We start from the raw sequence: 22,133 nt of genomic DNA on the forward strand, positions 1-22,133 counted from the left end.
TGAGTGCAAGGATGATTCAACATATTCAAATCAATAAAGGTATGTCACATTAATAAAATGATCATTTCAATAAATGAAGAAAAGTCATTTGACAAAATTCTACATCCTTCCATGATTAAAAAAAAAAAACCCTCAACAGATGGGTATAGAAGGAACAAAAAAGGCCATATATGACAAGCCCACAGCTAATATAATAAGCAACAGTGGAAGGTTGAAAGCATTTATTTTAAAGAGTCACAATCCCTTGTTCAGATTCTGGACTTGAACCAATTTTCAGTTCAAAATCCATGGACTGAAAAGGTGACCAGATCCCTAGGAGGAAGGACCCCACAGCACTGTAGCAAGTATGTATTATAACAACTCCCAACTCTCCCCAAAGGGAACTAGAACCATTTACTCAGGTGACTGACACTCAGGAAAGGGAACTACTTGGAGAACAATTGGACACAAAGTCTGAATTGACAATGATATATGCTTAGCCAAAAGATTATCATGCTCACCCTATTCTTCCCTAGATAGAATGCAGGCTTATAGATGCCAGGTAATAAATGGAATACTGAATAAAACAGTGGATCTATGGGGTGTGTGGATCCATCACATGGTCCTTCCCCTGGCACCTGAGTCTATAATTTGGATCGGCAACCTGGCAATTGATACAAACTTGGGGTGTGTGGTAAGAGCTATCATAACGTGGAAGACCAAGTAGAAACCTCTACAATCACATTTCTCACTCCCCAGGTCTGCCTTGGAAAACATCGTAAATCAAGAACCATATATCCCAGGGAAAATGACAGAGATTGGTGCACCTTTAAAAATCTCAAGAATGCATGTATGGCAGCTCCATTATGCTCCTTTTGATTTGCCAGTCTGTCCCTGTAAAAACCAGATGGAACCTGGAGAATGACTGTAAACTACAGCAAGCTTAACCAAGTAGCAGCTCTGACTTTAGCTGCTCTACCAGATGTCATATCCTTGTTAGAGCAGTTTAATAAGGTCTCTGATACCTGGTATGCTGCCATTGATTTGGCGTGAGTTCCTTTCTATTCTGATCAGAAAAGAGGATCAGAAACAGTTTACACTCACATGGAAATGACAATATTTATTTACAGTTTTACCCATGACTCTGTTAGCTTGCCCTCATAATCCAAAGATATCTGGACCATCTGGACATCACACTGATCCATTACATTGATGACATCAGGCTCTTTGGAAGTGTGAGCAAAAATTGGCTAGTACATCAGTGATCTTAATACGATAAATGTGCTCTGGAGGATTAGATATATTCTCTAAAAAGATTTAAGAATTTGACACTTGATTGAATTTACGAGACACTCTATTGAATTACGATCAGGGGTGTGATGGGATATCTGTCCCTCAGTAAAACACAAATTGTTGTGGGATGCCTGGGTGGCTCAGTTGTTAAGCGTCTGCCTTCAGATCAGGTCATGATCTCAGGGTCCTGGGATCGAGTCCCGCATCGGGCTCCCTGCTCAGCAGGAAGCCTGCTTCTCCCTCTCCTGCTCCCCCGCTGCTTGTGTTCCCTCTCTCGCTGTGTCTCTCTCTGTCAAATAAATAAAATCTTTAAAAAACAACAACAACAACAACAACAAAACACAAACTGTTTCATTTGGCGTTTTCTGTCACAAAGAAGGAAGCTCAATGCTTTGTAGGACTTTCTGGTTTCTGGAGGCAACACATTCTCCACCTATACTATAGCTCTAGCCCAAACACTATGTGACATGTCAGACTGCCAGCATCATGCCCAATAGAAAGCATTTTCCATGCAATAGGCACTGAACACTAACTAGACAAAATGACTAGTCCAGTTGGCATTAGTTAGCTTTCCTCATTGGTCATCCTGAAATTTGCACAATGGGCTCATGAATATAATGAATCCCTAGCTATCTATTGTTACTGTTGAATGCCCAACTTTCCAGCAATGGAAACCAGTGCCAAGCTGGTAAAATGGTAATATTCCTGAGGAGACAAAAAACAGACGCTGAGAACCAAGTCAAATACATTGATGTTTTTTCTGATCTATAAGGGCAATCAGTTTTTTCTTACAGGCATAGACACCTATTCTGGGGATGAATTTGCTTTTCTTTTGGAACCTCAGTCAACGTGACTATTCAGGCCTCAGAGAATTGCCTGGTTCACAGGTGTAGAATTCCACAAAATATAGCATTTAAGAAGGGGATTCACTTCACAGTGAAGGCGTTGTGGGAATGAGACCACAATCATAGGACCTACTGGTCATATCAAGTGCTGCACTATCCAGAAGCTGCCGAACACTACAACAGCCTGCTGAAAGTACAGCAAAAGTCCCCCCTTAGAGGCAGGCAAGTCACTGCAAGGAATGGTATACTTCAGGATGTTGTATGTGCATTAAATCAGAGACCTCCATGTCTCCAGGAAGAAGAAAGAATACACGGTGCTGGGGATAAAAGGGTGGAAGTAGGAGTGGCTCAATTTACCATCATTCCCAATAATCTACTGAGGTACTTGGTACTTTCCATTCTTGCAAATCTGGGCCCTGCAGTGTTAGAGGTCCTAGTTCCCAAGGAGGGTATACTTTTGTCAGGACCCAGCAAGGGCCCCACTGAACTTCAAATGAAAAAAGCATTTACTGTCTTGACAGGGTTAGTGACCCTCGTTAGTAGAATGAGGTGAGGAAACTTTTATATAGATCCATAATTACATAATGGAATAAATCTGAAATTCAAGTGATCAACTTGAGTAAGTTTTTGGATTTCCTTGGGCAACTGTCACTTTGAATGGACATGTGAAGCAGCTTGGTCTGAGAAATTATGATTACTATGTGTCCAGATCTCTGAGGAATGATTACCACACATCTGACCCTTGAGGAATGAAGATCTGGGTTACACCACCAGGTAAACCTCCATTACCTGCCAAAGTGATAGCAAAGGTTAACAGGAATATAGACTAGCAGAGGAGGGGGGGGAGGTATAATAACAGTTGCAGCCATGAGACCAACTGCAGTGATAGGGCTGTAGTTCGTTCCACTAATGTCCTTCTTTAAGATGCCCCTCCCAAAAGAAGGGTCCTATGAAAACCATGAAGGAGCTGTTTCCCAAATACATATAAAGCAGTGGATCTATATGTAGCAAGTGATGGATCCTGATGACCATGGAGATACACTGCTCAGATTAATTATTCAACAGAACCCACTACAGGGAGCATAGTTTTATGAAAGTACAACTGCCTCCCTTTTGGCCCACCATACTGGTTCTAATGAAGCTACACTGCTCCTGGGCTTCCTCTAGCCAATGGCTATGCATGGTAGCGGGTATTAGAGCTGGCTAATTCTTGCCCAACATGGAACTCCTCCAATGGGTAACTTTTGCTTGCTTGGATATTCCCGACCATCATGACTAACTTTCTCAGAATGGTATTGTTGGTCCAAGGCTTTTCATACCCAATTCTTCTTTTCTTTCACAAGTGCCTTAACTGTATCATATTATGAAGGCAGTCTCTGCCCTCTTGATCCACCCCCATTTCCTGCATAGGTGTTTACCCCAATATATCTTATCTCTTATATATCTAATGTTTTCTCGGTATCTGCTTCCTTCAGGGCCTCAACTGACATAATTACAAATGAATCTTCTTACAAAATGCATAAAAACACATAAGGTAAAAGAACAAAGTGGATGCTTTTAAAAGCTCAAGTACAGACCAAAATAAAAGAAAATAAATTAAAACTACTTTGAAGATTGCATATTGCTGGTATTGCCTTCCCAGAAAAGTGGCTGGCCATTCTTAGAGAATATAAGGACAAGTATTAGATCAGGCAAAACTGCTATCAAATCCCTTTAGACTCTTCCACTTATAAACTATGTAATTTGGGGCTAGTTACTTGGCATTTTGGAGCCTGAGCTTCCTCAATTTAAAACTAAAAATCATAATAGTTATCAGAGCGAATATTTGCTGGAAATACCAACAGTGCCATAATAGTGATTTAAGGTAAGTATCAATGTTAAAAAAGTGGTTAAATATTTTTTAAAAAATATTTCCTTGACAAGACTGTGAGGAATATAATATGACAAAACTACAAAGTTTGGATCACAATACCTGAAAAAAAGAATTAAAGACATAGTTAAAAATTAAAGGTGTCAGAATAAAAACTGGTAGATTACATACAGCCACAATTCATTTGACACTCTTTCCATTGAGAGAGGTAAGATTTATTTTCTTTTCCCATGAATCTGGGCTGGCCTGTGACTGCTTTGGTCAATAGTGCATAGTGGAAGAGACACTTCGCCAGATCTGAGCATAACTTTAAAAATACTGGTCTACCAGAGGCCACCATGGAAGAAGCATGAATACCCTAAGACCATTATTTGTGAGAAGTTATTTGGAGGGAAAGTGAAGATGCCAGATATGTAAGTGAAAGGTCATTTTGAAAGTGAATCCTCCTTTGAAAGGATCTCTTTCAAAGATCAAAGGAGTTGATCCATAACAAAGAGTTATGGAGTAAATTTTAAACACCAGTACTATTGAAGGGTGATTCCTTAGACTTTATTTTTGACATCAAGGAGAACAGTGTAAGTTTTCACAATATCTGATACCAAATAAGCCAGACTGAAATGAGTTTAAACCCCAGCTTTGCCACTTGCTGACTGATAGTACATTAAATAAATCTCCAAGGCACAGCTGGCTTATTGCTAAAATGAAGATATTAACAAGTTCTAAGGTTATTGTAAAGGTTTAAGAGTAAGATGTGTACACTTTGGTGCAGTTTCTGGCATACGGCTTATTAGATAGTCTCCATTAGCAACTGTAGCTTACTTAGTATTTTACCTCATCTACTTTGGAGATTTCTATTTGAGCTCAGAATCACAATTCTTACTTCATACTGTACCCAATCTGTATTCAGAATCATTCCATATCTTTCCTGAGATATTAAATTGGTAGCCAACATATTCCATAGATAGTATGTATCAGATAGATCATTGCCAAGGTCCAAGGGAAAGAAAAAATAGTTTCTGATGATTGCCCTTATAAGTCAACACTGGAGACCTGGTAGACAGTGCTGACTTATAAAACTGAAGAAAACAATGGCTTCCTCTTGAAAAGAAGTGTTTTTTTTTTCTTTGAAACCAGTTTTCAGTAGTTATACCAATGAACTGTATCAAGGAAGAATGCACTGCTTTTCAGATTTTAGCACCATTCAAAAATAGATTCTATCAAGTGTTTTTCAAGAAATCTCTCATGACTGCCTCTATCAGATACAGTCCAACAGGACATAAATGTGTGTTCGGAGTGGTAATTGGAGAAAGTTTAATGGATGGATCACTTATAGGGTTTGAGATGGGGTCAAGGGCCTCACCAAGACACTGGTGAAGCCCCCAGAGACTAGCAGCTAGAAGCTACTACCTCGCCAAAAGCTAAAGGGGCAACGAGATTGAGAGAAGTGTTTCCACCCTCCAACTGCTCCCAGGAATTTCTTTGGCCAAACCTAAATTGAAACAGAGAGGTGGAGGGGTCAGATGATGCAAGATAGTATGTATCATCAACCTCCTGAGGCACAGAGCAAAGCAGAAAACAGCAAATAATGTACTTCAAGGCCCAAGCAGGGAATAACCAGTGCATTGCCTGACTGTTGAATTCAATAGCATGTGTTTGCTTGGCTGCTCTGAATGACACAGAGCTTGCCTGATGTTGAATAGCTGTCAGCCATGCTTGCCCTATTTATATTCTATTGCTTTTTTTCAAGTTATCATTCACCAAAGACAGGGTGAAAGAAAGTCAAAGTATGTAGGTCTTAGAGACAACAATTCAAATAAAAGTTCACTAGTAATCAGAAAAAATGTGAATTAAACTTTTAATGAGATATCATGTGCATGGATCAAATCAGCAAAATTATCAAATTTTATATTACCATGGATTGGTGTGGACATGGTCCCCAGGAACTCTCCTAACACTGTCCTTGGGAGTGTAAATTTTTTCACATTGAAGACATTAAGAGAAATTTCATCCATCATGGCAGCCCCCTCCAGTCCTGATGGGGAGTCAACAGAATTGGATTGGCCTGTCTAAATCTCAGGGGTCCTTTAGATCTCATGCCAGGCTGTGGCAGGCCTCGCTCTTTCATGAACTGTGAGCTGTGAGCTCTGACTTAGCTTCCAAGAGAGACAAGTCCTGGCCTCTACAGCTGGTTCCACAGTTCTAGACCCTCCAGGCACAAGACAAATGGCACTCCAACCTGCACTCTTATCTGAAACTTGAGAAAAAATTCTATGCTCAAACAATCCCTCAGGCCCTGCCAAGAAGGTTACCTGAGCAATTTAGAAAGAAAGAGTTATCAACATGTGCTCCTACCATTTATCTGGAACATACTTTGCTGTGAAAAAGACTTATTTTGGGGTGGAGGAATTTTAAGTAATTTGCTGTTGTTCTTATCTTCATCTTTGCACTTTTCTGTACATGTAAATGTTTTAATTTTTTTTAATTTTATTTACTTATTTGAGAGAGAGAGAGAGAGAGACAGAGAGCATGCATGTGCGAGAGAGAGAAAGAGAGAGAGAAGAGGAGCACGGCACAAGCAGCGGGGAGGGGCAGAGGGAGAAGTAGACTCCCGCTGAGCAAGGAGGCCCCATGCGGGGGCTCGATCCCAGGACCCTGGGATCATGACCTGAGGCGAAGGCAGATGCTTAACCGACTGAGCCACCCAGGTGCCCTGTACATGTAAATATTTTAGAATGAGTAGATATCATTTTCAAGCATATAAACCAAATAAAACAAACATAGTGCTTATTCCTAATATAACTTAAAGTTTCACAAATAAACCGAAATTCTTTCTTGGAGATGGAAGATCACTGATAAGAAAAAGTAAAAAAAAAAAAAAAAAAAAAAATATTTTTTAAATTGTCCTCATTTCCAGAGATAGAGATAATTTGTAAACAATTAATATTCTCATGTTATAGAAAAATATATGGAAATCTGAGTTGGGATGTAAATGATCCTACTCATGAGAACTGAAATGTCAACATCTCAACTCTTAATTTCATATTACAATTTCAAAAAAAAAAAGTGAGGCTAATTTGGACAAATTAACCCACAGGAGAAAAATACCCACTGAGAAAAGTTCTCTCAAATAAAATCTTTAACTCTTCAAGGCTTAGTATATGTGCTTAATGCGTGTATTACTGATCTTTATCTTTGATATAATCAAATTCATTTTTACTCAACAAATGGTTTTATTATTTTATAAACCTATGATATGGACACTGCTTTTGAAAAAATATAAATAGTATTCTTTTCAAGAATGAAGCATATAAAGCTTAGAATGTGAATGAGTGTCCAATGAGCAAATGATTTTAGTCCATTAGATTGGTTTAAACTATAGTCTTAGATAAATGATTCTTTATGTACCTACCTAAAAATGATAATTTTCAGAGTATATATTCCTCACATTAGGTTTTTTTAAAACTATCATGACATAGTGGTTTTCATCAACTCTATATGGCTTTCAAGGAAATGAACACTGTATGCTCAATAGGCCAGTGGTACTCAAATGTGAATGAGAACAAGATTTATCTGAAGTACTTACCAAAAATGGGGATTCTTGCACTCCATGCCCAGAAAATCTGATTCAGGGGCAGAGTTGGAAATCTATATTTTATAGTATGAGTGTATGGCAGGTCATTATAATAGAAGAGGCCTATGAAGGTACCTTATATAGAAAGTAATAGAGCAATATTTTCTTTTTCTATTTTCTTACAAATTCACACAAGTTCTAAAAACATATAAATAGCATGCATATGTATATATGTTTGTTAATAGACATATTATACCCAGTTTCTATTTCCTTTATCATTTTTCCATGAAAGTCATTTAATTCTCTCATTCATACTCTGAAATTAAAGTTAAAACAATACTGCATGCACAGTGGAATAGTCATAACCTTCTAATTCTGCCCTATGTTTCTATTTATATTAAGCTGACGAGAAGGTAAATTCTCTTTCCATTTTGTGGTTTCAAGCATCCTAGAGAAGGCTTTGTACTAGATTGCTCATGAGGTGGTTGAAGGGAGAACACAGGGAGTTTAATATTGAAATTCCATCACATATACATTATGGAGCTCAGTGGATACTACTAAATGATAGAATGAATGAGTCATTATTAGTTGCCTCTCTTCTAAATCTTGACAAGGCCATACTTTTCTACTATATCCATGGCATAAATCAGCGTTTCCCAACAAGCTTTTTGAAATATACAGATAAGTAGTTTTCACCCCACTTCTCTAATTCCATATGTCAGGGATAAAACCCGAGGATATATTATTTTATCACCCAAGTGGTTCTAATGCGAATATAGAGAACTATTGGTCTATAATCGTAGTTCTCAACAGTTCATATTTTATTTATGAATTACTAAGTGAACCATTGATAAATCATACTGTAAAGATCTAGGCAAGAGATACAAAATTTAGGAATTATTATCATGGAAATAAGGGCTGATGATCTTCTAGGTGATAATCCAATTAAATTTATAGACCCTTTCCTTAAAATTGTTCACAATATTTGGCATGCATGGTTACCAACTGTGTTTATAATCTAATCTAGGGACTTGAAGGTTCATTTAAAGCACATTTATATACATGGTAAAGGCCATGGATTCTAGGTTAATAACAGCAAGGTATAGCAGAATACCTAAAACCATGCCCTTCAGACGATCCTCTTTAAATCTTAATTTTCACACTCAGATTTTTGATGATGCTTAGATAAAAAGTATGAGATTATAAATTCTGGCAAGAAACATGAGAATAAACATTTTACTTCCAAAATCAAGATTATACTCACATACTTTACAAAATATCTGTGAAGAGAATATTATTTAAAAAGCAAGACACCTAATTAAGACTCATGTAAAGATACTTGGCAATACTACTTTTGCCTACAGGTTCCCTGAGGGGCACCTTCAGGCAGATCCTAAAACTTCCTATGATAAAGTTCTGGGTCCAGTCTAACTCATGAAGCAGATCTTGCTTTTCAAAATCGGTGTTACCAAACTGCCAAACTATTGATACAGACATCTCTAACGTATATACTCATAGCTAAGTAAATTTTATTACATTTAAAGGGGATAAAGGGGCGCCTGGATGGCTCAGTCATTAAGCGTCTGCCTTTGGCTCAGGTTATGATCCCAGGGTCCTGGGATCGAACACTGCATTGGGCTCCTTGCTCTGTGGGAAGCCTGCTTCTCCCTCTCCCTCTGCCCCTGCTTGTGTTCCCTCTCTTGCTGTGTCTCTCTCTGTCAAATAAATAAATAAAATCTTTAAAAAAAAGGGGGATAAAAACACTAGATTTACATCTAGTGTGACTTTAAAACACAAGTGAATTGGGGCGCCTAGGTGGCTCAGCCTTTAAGTGGCTGCCATCAGCTCAGGTCATGATCCCAGGATCCTGGGATGGAGTCCCACATCAGGCTCTATGCTTGGCGAGGAGCCTGCTTCTCCCTCTCCCTCTGCATGCCACTCCCCCTGCTTGTGCTTACTCTCTCTCTGTCAAATAAATTAAAAAAATAATAAAAAAGAAAAACATTAAAAAAAAAGTGAACTAAAATTGGCCTAAAATGTAGCAATGGCCTTTGCAAATTCTAAAGATAGTAATTGAAATTGCTCTAGTTTTACCAAATGTGGTCAATAAGAGATTGCAAGTGTTATCTGTAGGTATGCATATTAGTTGTAAAAGCATGAAATTTTAGTAACCATTAGGAAGATTCCTTGTCCCCTTGGAAGTAATTCTGAATCCCACCTGTAGTATTTACCTCTTGTATAAAGCACAGCTAAGAGGGAATCTAATTTTACTAAAATCTCAATTAATTTTTAAATTTTCTACATGCATTTATTAACAAACAACCATATAATATATATGAGGAAATTTAATGCAATCTAATAAGCATTTATTAGGATTAGAAAGTTTAATGTTACTGAGAAGGAGGTGGAAGGCTTGTTTTTCTTCTTTAATAAATAATTTCTATTTTTTTCAGAATGCCTGAATAAAAGCAATCTACCCATTTTTTGGCCATTGCTAGTTATTATGTATATGCATTAAGTAAACTCATTAAGAGGATGCTAAACATGAAACTGAATAGTGAACAACTATATTATATGCTTTGGATTTTCAGTCTAAATAAATGAAATTTATTTTATAATAAATTGGAAATTAGGCTCTTTGGTACCATATCATTGCTACCAATTACAAGTTACATTGTCATTTAGTGAATATGCCTTATTCTGAATATTAATTTCTTATTATTATAAAATGGCAGGCCAGCACAATGGTGAACCTTGTCCTCTTATAAATTCCATGATGTGACAGAAAGTTGGTCTCTAAAGCAGTGGAATTATTAAAGGAATAAAAGAATTTCAACATATTTTTTAAAAAATTATGAGTATATATATAGCAAATTTACTCAAAGCATTGTGAAAATTCTTCATATTTATACTTATTTCTAAATAACCTAACCAAAAATATAACTACCTTTGGGGATATATAAGAATATACATATCAACTCAAAATGAAATAAAACCTTAAATATAAGACCTGAAACTGTAAACATTGGTCATGGCAATGAATTTTGGGGTATAACACCAAAAACAGGTAAAAAAAGTAAAAATAAGTGGATTATATCAAACTAAAAAGCTTCTACACAGTAAAGGAAACAACATAAAAAGACAACATATGAAATGAAAGGAAATATTTTGTGTATATATCTGACAAGGAGTTAATATCTAAAATATATAATTCAATAGTAAAACACCAAATAACCCAATAAAAAATGGGCAAAGGACCTGAACGAACATTTGTCCAAAGAAGACATATGAATAGCTAGTAGGTTTATGAGGAGATGCTCCATATCACTAACCATCAGGGAAAGGCAAACAACTCTATGGTCAACTAATCTTTGACAAAGCAGGAAAGAATGTCCGATGGAAAAATGATAGTCTCTTCAACAAATGGTGTTGGGAAAATTGGACAACCACATGCAGAAGAATGAAACTGGACCATTTCCTTACACCACACACAAAAACAGACTCAAAATGGTTGAAAGACCTAAATGTGAGACAGAAGTCCATCAAAATCCTAAAGGAGAACACAGGCAGCAACCTCTTTAACCTCAGCCTCAGCAACTTCTTCCTAGACACATCGCCAAAGGCAAGGGAAGCAAGGGCAAATATTAACTTTTGGGACTTCATCAAGATAAAAAGCTTCTGCACAGCAAAACAAACAGTCAAGAAAACCCAAAGACAACCGACAGAATGGGAGAAGATATTTGCAAATGACATATCAGATAAAGGGCTAGTATCCAAAATCTATAAAGAATTTATTAAACTCAACACCCAAAGAACAAATGATCCAATCAAGAAATGAGCAGAAGACATGAACAGACATTTTTTCCAAAGAAGACATCCAAATGGCCAACAGACAAATGAAAAAGTGCTCAACATCGCTCAGCATCAGGGAAATCTGAATCAAAACCTCAATGAGATACCACCTCACACCAGTCAGAATTGATAAAATTAACAAGTCAGGAAACGACAGATGTTGGCAGGGATGTGGAGAAAGGGGAACCCTTCTACACTGTTGGTGGGAATGCAAGCTGGTGCAGCCACTCTGGAAAACAGTATGGAGGTTCCTAAAAAAGTTGAAAATAGAGTTACCATATGACCCAGCAATTGCACTACCCCAAAGATACAAATGTAGGGATCCAAAGGGGTACGTGCACCCCCATGTTTATAGCAGCAATGTCCACAATAGCCAAACTGTGGAAAGAGCCAAGATGTCCATCAACAGATGAATGGATAAAGAAGATGTGGTGTATATATATATATACATATATATATATATATATATATATGTATATATATATATATATATGTATATATATATATAATGGAATATTATGCAGCCATCAAAAGGAATGAAATCTTGCCATTTGCAACGACGTGGTTGGAACTGGAGGGTATTATGCTGAGTGAAATAAGTCAGTCAGAGAAAGACATGTATCCTATGATCTTACTGATATGAGGAATTCTTAATCTCAGGAAACAACCTGAGGGTTGCTGGAGTGGTGGGGGGTGGGAGGGATGGGGTGGCTGGGTGATAGACATTGGGGAGGGTATGTGCTATGGTGAGCGCTGTGAATTGTATAAGACTGTTGAATCACAGATCTGTACCTCTGAAACAAATAATACATTATATGTTAAAAAAAAAAAAAGAAGAAGAAGATAGCAGGAAGGGAAAAATGAAGGGGGGGAGATCGGAGGGGGAGACGACCCATGAGAGACCATGGACTCTGAGAAACAAACTGAGGGTTCTAGAGGGGAGGGAGTGGGGGGATGTTTAGCCTGGTGTTGGGTATTAAAGAGGGTACGTACTGCATGGAGCACTGGGTGTTATACGCAAACAATGAATCATGGAACGCTACATCAAAAACTAATGATGTAAGGTATGGTGATTAACATAACATAATAAAATAAAAGGCAAACAAAAGGAAAAAAAAAAAACCAAAAAGATATTGCCTCATACCTGTTAGAATGGCTATTTTAAAAAAACAAAAGGTAAGTATTGGAGAGAATATGGAGAAAAAGAAAGCTTGTACACTATTGATGGGGATATAATTGGTGCACCCATTATAACAAGCAAATATCACATGGCCCAGCAATCCCAGTTCTGGGTATTTATCCAAAAGAATTGAAATCAGGGTCTTAGAGAGATACCTGTGCTCCCAGGTTCATTGCAGGATTACTCACAATAGCCAAGATATGGAAGCATCCTAAATATCTACTGATGGATGAATGGATAAATACAATGTAGTATATGCATATAATAAAGTGTTATTCAGCCTTAAAAAAGAAGGTAATACTGCCACTTAAAAAAAACATAGATGGACCTGCAGAACATTATGTTAGGTGAAGTAAGTTAGATAGAGAAAGAAAAATACCGTATGATTTTATTTATATGCTAATCTACATGGTAAACTCATAGAAGCAGAGAGTAGAAGGTTGCTTGTCAGAGATTGGTGGAGAAGGGGAAAATAGGGAGGTAACAGGCAAAGAGCACAAAGTTTCAGTTATGTAAGCTAAATAAGTTCTGGAGATCTACTATACCACATAGGGTTTATAGTTAACAATATTGTACTGCATACTTAACTTTTTTTTTTTTTGCTAAGAGTATAGAACTTGTATTCAGTTCTTATCACACAAAAGAAAAAAAATAATTATAATAAAGGGGCAAGGAGGAAACTTTGAGAAGTAATGGGTATGTCTATGGCCTTGATGGTGATATTTATTCCCAAACTCATGGAGTTGTACACATCAAATAGTAGAGCTTTTTATATGTCCATTATACTTCAATGAAATTATTTTTTAAAAGCTAAAATTTTGAGAAAGAAAATTTGACATTGTTTACAAGTATAATTGTATACAATATAGCTATTTTATAACAATAAAAATCTCTTCAAATTAAAGGTAAATGGGTACACATTAAATATATGCAAGCTAAATACAGACACTAATAAAATATAATTGAAAAAAATACCACATCACAAATAGAAAAAAATAGCAAAAGATTAAAATGATGGGTAAATATAAAGAAAGTTAAAATTTACCCTGGCTCTATGAAGAAAAATGACAATTTCAATATTGATGTATGGGGTTAAATAATGCTCCTCCAAAATTCATGTCTACCTAGAACCCCAGAATGTGACCTTATTTTGGAACATAGATTCTTTGAAGATGTTAATTAGTTAAGATGAGGTTATAGTGGATAGGGAAGACCCTAAATTCAACACTTGGTGTCCCTATAAAAAAGTTATACGAGGATGCACAGAGGAAAAGAAGTCCCGATGATGGCAGACATAGAGATTGGAAAGATGCAGCTACAAGACGAGGAATGTCAAGGTCGGCTTCAAGCCAACAGAAATTTGAAAGTAGCAAGAAAAGTTTCTCCTCAAAAAAAAAAAAAAAGTTTCTCCTCTAGAGATTTTAGAGGGCACATAGACACCTACAGACACCTAAATTTTGGACTTCTAGCATCCAGAAATGTGAGAGAATTAAATTTCTGAGGCCACCCTGTTGGTCATTATTTATTGTGGCAGCCCTAGGAAAGAACACAATTGAAAATATAAAAAAAGATTTTTAAATATCCAACTTCTCATCTTTCTTGAAATAGATACAGATATGTCAGTGTTACATGAATAAGTATACCTCTTAGGTCATGTAAATTTTGATTAAGAAATGTTTAGGAAAACATCTAAGTCTAGAACTTAAAAAAATTACTATCAATGTATTCTTTTCATATTATGTCATTTATACCCAGCTTTGAATACACTGCATTAGCCATGGTCATAGAACAAGTGCTTACTGTTGACAGAGGTTGGTTGTAAGTTTCCCCCTCTTCTTAAGCCTCTAAATCTAATCACAAAACATTTTGACTGATAGAATTATTTTAACTCTGAGAGCTTTAAGAAAAAAAAAAAAAGTAATAATTGCTCCTAGGAGAGCAATCGCTACTTGAAGACTTTCTTAAGTATTCTTTTATTAACTTAATCAGTGTAATGTTGCCAACCCATTACCAAAAATGGAAACTTGACATCCTATTCATTGACTGGCAAGGCCAACAGTAAAGCTATTGTGCTGGGAGGGGAGCCCATGCTAAGTTCTTAGTTGTGCTTATACTCACGACCTCAAAGTATAAGCATTGTGTCGCTTCAGTAGAATTCTAGCCTTTCCAGCTGCTTTTAATAAAAGACCTATGCACAATAGTGGTTAAATGCAAATCAATAGGGAAAAAAACATTTTGCTTATTTAAGTACATTCCAAACATAACTGACTTCCAACTTTAAAATTTATCCATGCATGTAACTCTTCCCTCAGCTCTGGACATAGACAGAATTAAACACAGCTGTTTTTGATGACCAGCATATTGAGACTGAGCTTTGCTCCTGACCCAAATTACTGTTGAAAGAACTAAAATGAGTCAACAAATATTTGTATGGGGTGTCATGCTAAATAATTTGATCCCTTTTTAAAAAGTTTATTTTTCATCCTGCTCTCATTCCTTTTACCACCATTGTTGGCATTGTCATTATCATCATCATCATCACCACCATCCTCAATCTGCATCTTTTACTTGGCTTAATTGAACTAGGCAATAAGGTTACAACAGAATACTGATCTTACATTTGCTAGGAAAAACAAAATGGACAGTTGCAGTAAGTGTGATATGTGATAGATATTACATGGCATTACAGTGTGCTAAAAGAAAGTTAACCTCCATTTGGAGGTTCATCATTTAGTCAGGATAATTCCTATTTATACTTCTTATCTCAGGTTAGTTGCTCTTCCTCTGAAGTCATATTAGAACTATGACTGTAAGGGAGAGCATAGTGCTTTGCAGAACCAAAGGAAGTTCAATATAAATGCACCAAAGAAAAGAATGGAATTCAGTGTAGCTTAAGGACAGAGTTCAAGCTTGGAAGTTGTGAAAACTGAGGCAGGAGACGCATTATGGTGCTACATCATGCCCTGTTTTGTAAACTCTATTATTATATGTAGATTTATTTTCCAAAGCTAAGCTGAGCTTCTTTAAGCTTCTTAAATTCTCTGTGGTCATTTTACCTCCAGGATGTGCATATGGTAGTTCCTCAGGCTATGATGAATATACTGTCATTCTGCCTGTAGAACTCTAACCCACTTCTAGGTCTCAGGTTGCATATCACTTCCTTAGAGAAACTTCACTGTGACATGTAGAATCCAAAGGTGATCCACAATGAACCATACTCTGTATAATTTTCACTCCTTCAGTGTGGGTAAGAACTATGAACATGATGGGATACCACTCAATGATTAGGTTACTAATCAGTTGACTTTGAGTTAATCCAAGAGGATACTATCCTGCCCACTGGACTTAACTTATCCAGATGAGCCCTTCAAAAAGATGAAGTGTCAGAGAATTTCCTCTGCTTGGCCTGGAAGAAAGCGGCCATATGAACTCCTTTGCAAGGAGCCACAAGGGGATCTCTGTCCTACAACCACAAGTAACCAAATTCTATAAGCAATCTGAGTCAGCTTGGAAAACAAAACAAAACACAAAATAAAAGCAACAACAACAAAAAACCCTGAGCTCTAAATGAGATTACAGAGCTGGCCAACATCTTGACTTCAGTCTTATAAGATCCTGAGCAGAGAAACCGATTAACCTATGCCTAAATGCCTGCCCCATATAAACTGAGATAATAAATATATGTTGCTTTAAGCTACTAAAATTGTGGTAATTCTTATGAAGCAATAGGAAATGAATATACTTCTCAAACCATTACACTTGGAGTTTCCCCTTATAACTATTATGGCACTCAGTTCTTTCCGTTTTCTTCACACCTGCTTCAAGTACTGGCACACGATATGCACTCAAAAAATATTTATTAACCAAATGAGACATAGGGAGCCACTGAAAAATTTTAAGCATTGGAATAAAATTGTAAATACCCTGGCCATTAATTATAATTAGAAGCAATTTTGTCTATCATTTGTTCCCAATGTATTTGTTAACTCCATTTTTCAACACCAGTAGATTGCCTAACTAGCACCACATCTTTAGACATTTGTCTGACATTTCTGTGTCTCTCCAGGTGGTATTTCTCTGATGATACATTATTTTCTCTCTGTCCTACTCTCTCTTGCCTATTTTCCCCATTTTCTTGTGTTTACTTGAAAAACACTCTTAAATCCTGCCCAACCTTCACTGATTCAATATACCAAAAGACCAGAAAACCTTAATTTTTAGCTCTGTTTTCCATGAAAGTCACCTTTAGTATGCAGAAGAGAGACATGTTCTCTTAGTGTACCCAAAGTTAGAAATTATTTACACTGATACCTAGCTCTGGATTTTGGCAGAGTGAAATATCACCTGCTTGTTGCTTTCGGGTTTAGAACTGTCCACCAATAACCAGAAACATCAATCTTGGAAGCTATTAAGCAACTAATGGCAAAAAAAAAAAAAAAAAGTAAATATTTTCAATTTGAATTCAGGTATCCATCAGATTAGATTCAGAGAAGACACTCGTTCTGATACACTCTGATGTGACTTTTATAGACTAAACACATATTTCTGTTGCTTTCATATGAATTTTGTTTGGTTTTTGTTTGCTTGTTTTTGTTGCCTTTAATGTAAGCAGTGTACATTTCAACTTTGCACATTTGTATATTATCATGGAAAAATTTCAAAAGTTGGTTCTCCCCCCATAAGTGTCCTTTTAAACTTTCTTCCCCCCAAAATGTTTTTTTGTACAGTGGAAAATATAATTTACACAATTTAGCTGCACCTTATTCCACTTTACTCTCTTCTTCTCTAATCATTTCCTATTTCCCTTCTTTTGTGATGTTCCAAATATGGCTGCAAAAATCATTACATAGCAAGTAACCCCTTAGGTGGGGCTATTACTGGCCTATAATTTCCTAAGTGGTGGGTCATGAGGATCTTTTAGGCAAGCTGCTTGAAAATGCACACAAATGAGCATATATTGTTAGTGAATAGAGTCCTTAGAGAGCCACTGTGGTGGCTAAACTTATATTATGGCTCATTCTCTGTAATTTAATTCCAAAGTAGTTATTGGAACTAGGAATCTAAAAATGAGAAATCTTTCCTCTTTCAAACGTCCCTCTCTCTTTCTCTCTTTGAGTCTTTCATCAATACAGAGGCAAACACAGAAGCTATGAGATGTTAGGAACAAACATTGAGCTTGTGAGTCTATGGGCACTAGGGTTTCTGGTGTCCATCCTCTCCAACAAGGAGGAAGTATGGGTCAGAAGAAATTGAGACTGTGCTCACTCTGGGGAAAGAGTGCCTGCCATTGTAGGGGTTACACTTGACAGGACACAAGATGAATATGCAAATGAAGAAAGAGTTGAGAATTGTGCACAGTGTAATTGTTACAGTAAAGGAATACAATTAATTCAACAAGAAAACATAACAAAACATATTTTTATATATCCCATCATGATAAATTCTTCAAGGAGCTTTGTTCCCAATAATATAATCTTTGTCACAGAAAATTATTTAGCAAAAATTTGCATTAAACTTAGTACAAATGCTTGTAGAATACTTACACACATAAATATAAAAACAATACAGAAGATAATTGATATATCATAATGATTAGTAACATATGAAGTATCACAAATATCTCTACTCAAACTTCTTAAAAATTTTTCTATTTATAATATTGGATAGCTAAAGCTTAAAATGATTGCAGGAATAAATAAAATCTGTAAATACAAATAAGATTAATTAAAGGAATGATTTCAGACATTCAGAAAGAAAGAGCTAATTTCTCCAGGATTGAAAACATTTTCTAGTTCACAGCAATTATAGTCAAGGTTAATAAGAACAATTTTGATTTGCACTAAAGATCAGCTAGCCAATTTATAAGCACAGCAGAACTCTACATCTGCATTTTGCATCAGTCACAGGAAGCCAGGATCAAAATGTGCTAGGTAAATGCCAGAGAGGCATTCATGTGCTACATGACCGACGGGTACCCAGTGGAAAAGGTGGGTGTCGTGTTCTTTGTGTAATTTAAACAGCCACTAATTGTCATGCCGTTGAAACCTAGTAATGTTTTACTTTGAAAATAAATATAGGGCATATATATAGAATCACATTAATGACAGACATGAGGGAATCAAGAGTCATAGCTGTTAAGAGGCTACTGCCATTGTCAATGCAAAAGATTGCAAATATCTAAATCAAATGATAGGAAAGAGAAGATAAGGTCAACACCTATTTAGGAAATAAAACGAATCACCAATCAAAATGTTAGCAAGGGATAGGACCCATGATGACCAGCAAGAGACAACCAAAAATAAGAGAAATCTAACCATTGACATATAAGAGATCTAACAATAAAACTGGACAATTGAAAAACAAGTGGTTTATGCAATATTATGAAAAACCAATCAAATGTATACCCCAAGAGTCCTTAGAATTATATAAATGTGTGCTTAAGTGAAAGAAGAACAATATTTTATTTTTTAAAAAAGATTTTATTTAAAAATTGAGAGAGAGAGAACCTGAGTGGGGGGAGGAGCAGGGGGAGAAAAACAAGAAGGCTCTGTGCTGAGCATGGAGCCTGATGCAGGACTCAGTCTTAACGACCCTGAGATCATGACCTGAGCCAAAATCAAGAGTCCAATGCTCAACTGACTGAGCCACCTAGGCACCCTGAAGAACAGTATTTTAAAATTGAAATTTAGACACGGAGTAAAAAACAAAACCTCTTGGATATCAGATATCTAATAAATGTAAGTTTGTCCTATCTACCTCCATGAATACTGCACAGTCTTCTATTAAAGAGATTTAACACAATTAAAGCCTAAGAAAATAATATTCATTTTTATTCTCTTGATGACTAATATTAATGTATTAGTAGTTTGGCTATACTCATTGCTATAAATGTTAAAGATGGCCAAAATGAAAAGATAGGACAAGCAGACCATAGCATAGTCAAGCATAATCAAGGCTGAAAAAATGTGCTTGACTTCATTCCATCTTGTAGTCCTAGGAAAAATTTAATATGCATTCATTACTTAATGCGATAAAGTCTATCTATAAAGCCCCGCAGCTAACATATTACTTAATGATGAAAGACTGAATGCTTTCCTCTGAGATTGGGAAGAAAACAAGGATGTCCAGTCTCACTATTTCTATTCAGGATCTTGCTAGAGGCCAGTGCAATAAGGCATGAAAAAGATACAAAAGGCATACAGATTGGAGAAAAAGAAATAAAACTGTAGACAACACAATTCTTTAAATAGGAAATCTCAAAGAATCTACAAAAGAGTTATTAAAATTGATAAATGTATTTAACAAGTTTTCAGGATATAAAGTCTCTCTCTCTCTCTATTAACATGTTTATATGATAAAAAAATACTTGACATTTTTAAGGAAAAATGCTATTTACACAGCAATAAAATTTAAAAGTAAAATACAGTGTATCTAGAAGAAAAACATAGGAGAATATTTTTGTGACCTTAAAATCAACTAAGATTTCTTAGGTCTGATGCCAGAGGCATGACTTGTTAAAGGAAAAAAAATAAAGATAAATTGGCCTTCATGAAAATTAAGGACAACTGCATTTTTAAAAAGACACTGTCAAAAAATGAAAGAAGATACAGGAGAAAATATTCGCAAAATATCTACCTGATTAAAAAAACTCACATTCAAAATGTAAAAATCACTCACAAAATTCAAAAAAAGAAGATAACCAAGAAATGGGCAAAAAATTAGTAACAGATATTTCACAAAAGATACAGGGATGGCAGATAAGTACATGGGAAGATGTTTCACATCATTACTTATTAGGGAAATGTAAAAAAACTAAAATGAAATTCCACTACACATGTATAAGAATGATTTACAAAAGAAATGAAAGGAAAAGCTTGACAATATCAAGTTCTAGGGAAGATGCGGAACAACTGTAAGTCTCATATGTTGCTATTAGAAATGCAAAATAATGCAGCAAAATATTAAAAGATTAATTTACCATAGGACCCAGCAATCACAATCCTACTCATTTGAAATGAAATTAAAATGAAAAGCTATGTTCCCACAAACCCATATATAAATTCTGATAACAGCTTTATTCATAATTCCCTAAGCCAGGAAATAACAACTGGGAAATAGATAAACAAACTCCAGTACATCCATACCATAAAATACTACTCATCAATAAAAATGAAATAACCTATTCATAGATTCATCAACATGAATATATTTCAAATGCACTCTCCTATATTAAAAAATGGTTCAAAAATGCATTATTCCATTTATATGACATTTTTTGAAAGAAAAATAACTATAGGGATAAAAACAAAACAAAAACAAACCAGTGGTTGCCAGGAGTGAGGTGGAGGGAGGTGTGGACTGAAAAGGGACACAGGGAATATTTGTTAATGAAGGAATTGTTACATAACTTGATTGCAGTGGTGGTTACACAACTCTAAACATTTGCCATAGCTCACAGGACTACACACTAAACAAGTTATACTTTTCTGTAATGAAATTATGTTTTAATAAAAGAATAGGAAAAACTGAAATTTCTGGGTGAAAAAAAACCAATAAAATACTCATCAATAAAACTGTTGGAATTGAGCTCAAATCTAGTTTAAAGAAATTAAAACAAAATCCTAACTTGAGAGTAATTTGGTGAAAGGAGAAAGCTCCGAGCTGAGAGCTGTCAGTATGGGTTTGGAGGGGAACATGGTGGGTATATGAGGCAGGTCAGCAAATGGTACATAGAGATGTGACCCAGATTATACACCATTGCCAGGTAATAGATGAATATATGTGAGGCAGTTCCAGCTCCATGAAAGGGTCTCTGTTTCCTAATTTGCCATTCCAGAGTGGGCAATATTTTTTTTCTAATTTACTAATCTTCAATTTACTAAATCTTCTCATGTAGAAGATAGCAATCAGGAGTTTGTAGATCCCTTTGTGACTTCAACCAGAGTAACTTTAGAAAGGCCAAAGATGAAATCTTTTATTGACCCCCATGGAGCTGTAATTGCAGATGTGACCCAGGTCTCTGCTATGTCTTAACCACAGGTAACTCAAAAGCAGTTACTTCAATCCAGAATAATGTGAGCTAGCCACACTTGGGATACTTGGTACCTTTATATATTATTTCACTCACCTTTTAAATTGTCATTAGTAACTCACCATAAAATATAAAACAGCAATTAATTTAAACCTGTGTTGGTAGCATCAATATGGTTAATTTAATAAGTACCTATGTGGTAACCATGTTAGCATATGGCTGTAATAAGAATAGATTAAATGATCTTCATGCAGTGTTAACATTGGAAGAAACTTTATTCTAAGCTGCTTATTTTGTCATTGAGGCAATGTGAGTCCAAGTAGGCTCAGAGAGATAAGATGACTTTTTTAACACCAAACAGCTTAATAAGCGATCAATTTGGGACTAAAACAGAGTCTTCTACATGTTAAAAGTGGATTTTTTTCACTATTTATATTAAAATAATTCCATTTTCTTCCTTTTTTAAACATTCACTTTTTGTCAGTAAGACAATATATAAGATTATGCCAATT

The 22,133-nt window shown here is 35.9% G+C and overlaps 1 pseudogene; it reads left to right on the forward strand.

Moving 5' to 3' along the window:
- Positions 1-900: 900 nt before the first annotated feature.
- LOC113911095 overlaps positions 901-22,133 on the forward strand; it is a 182,156-nt pseudogene continuing 160,923 nt past the window's right edge.

This window comes from Zalophus californianus, chromosome 12 (assembly GCF_009762305.2).
Source record: "Zalophus californianus isolate mZalCal1 chromosome 12, mZalCal1.pri.v2, whole genome shotgun sequence".
In the NCBI taxonomy this organism is placed as follows: Eukaryota; Metazoa; Chordata; class Mammalia; order Carnivora; family Otariidae; genus Zalophus; species Zalophus californianus.